This window comes from Chrysochloris asiatica, unplaced genomic scaffold, assembly GCF_000296735.1.
Source record: "Chrysochloris asiatica unplaced genomic scaffold, ChrAsi1.0 scaffold00249, whole genome shotgun sequence".
Lineage (NCBI taxonomy): Eukaryota > Metazoa > Chordata > Mammalia > Afrosoricida > Chrysochloridae > Chrysochloris > Chrysochloris asiatica.
This window is the reverse complement of record NW_006408767.1, coordinates 1406199-1407759: the sequence shown is the minus strand read 5'-3', so window position 1 is coordinate 1407759 and position 1561 is coordinate 1406199.

Here is a 1561-nt window from a genome sequence, read left to right as displayed (position 1 = left end):
AGCAAAGCTCTTTGAACTGCAAAGTCTGTAGTTCAAGCTCACCAGCTGCTCCTTGGAAACCCTCTAAAGGGCCGTTATTAGTCAGAATTGACTCAATGGCACTTAACAAACAAACAAAAAAAACAAATGAGTTGGAAATGACTCAACCACACTTAACAACATCATAGTAACTATGGGAGCGTGGTGGCTCCATACGGTAAGAACCGGACTGTGAACCACAAGGCCCGAGGAGAAAGATGAGAATTTCTGTTTCCAAGAAGATTTAAGGAACCCCTATACAGGGTCACTATGAGTTGGAACTGACTCTACGACACTTAACTACAACAATAATAAAAACTATAATGATTAAGATAATTAATCCAGTTTGCAAAAATTGAACATATCCAAGAATTAACTCCAGTATAAAGCCAATTAAAAATATTGAGAAAGGGCGATTCTGACATAGGAGGTATTTGAAGCAAGGTAAACTTTTTTTTTTTTTTTTCAATGTTTTATTGGGAGATAGTTTACATGGGAGAACTTTAGTTTTACATTCATTCCATCTTATATCATCTCACTGCCATGGTTCCAATCCCCTCCATGCATCATCAACCACCAAAAGGGTATATCCCAGAAACCCACCCCCTACACTTTCCCCTCCTCCCCCCAGTTTTCGGCCCACAGTCCCTTTCCCTCTCTGAGTCCAAAGTCCCCAGTTGTGAAGCAAGGTAAACTTTTGACGAATGTACCTTAGATCCTCTTCTACTGAATTATCTATCCAGGAATACCAGTGCCTATCCTACAGAGCCTCCACTGTTTTTGTTGCTAAGTGCACAGACAGAGTTGGTTTCAACTCATAGTGACCAAACCGGACTTTTGATTCAGGACTTTATCCCACTGGACCACACAGATGAATTGTAAATGGATGTTTCAAGGTCAGGAATACCTACAATTGCTAAGAGGCCTTAGAGAAATTTCCAATTGTCTCTAGGTCTCCCGGTTACAGAGTTTTCATTACAATCTGTAGGCTTCTTTTTGTGTTGGGCAAAGAGTTTCAGATCACTAGCCAGTTAAAAGCATAACAAGGGTTCCATAGGTGAACTTACAGAAGGATCCTTAGAGCAATGATTTTGAGGATGGCACAGTACTACGCAGTGTTTTGTTCTGCTATTCATAAGGTTGCTTTGAGTCAGAACTGATTCAACGGCACCTAACAACAACAGTAGTCCAGTGTATACTTTCATTTTATGAGTGTATATCTAGTTGTTGCTGTTGTTAGGTGTCATCGAGTTGGTTCCAACACATAGCAATGCTATGCACAAGAGAATAAAAACTGTCCAGTCCTGTGCCATCCTTACAATTATTGTAATTTGAGTCCATTGTTGATGACACCATGTAAATCAATCTCATTGGGGATCTTCCCCTTTATGCTGACGCTCCAATTTTCCAAGCATGATGTCCTTCTCCAGGGACTGGTCTCTCCTGACAAAATGTTCAAAGTAAGAGAAGTGATGTATCACTGTGCTTACATCTAAGGAGCATTCTGACTGCACTTCTTCCAAAACAGATCTGTTTGTTCTTC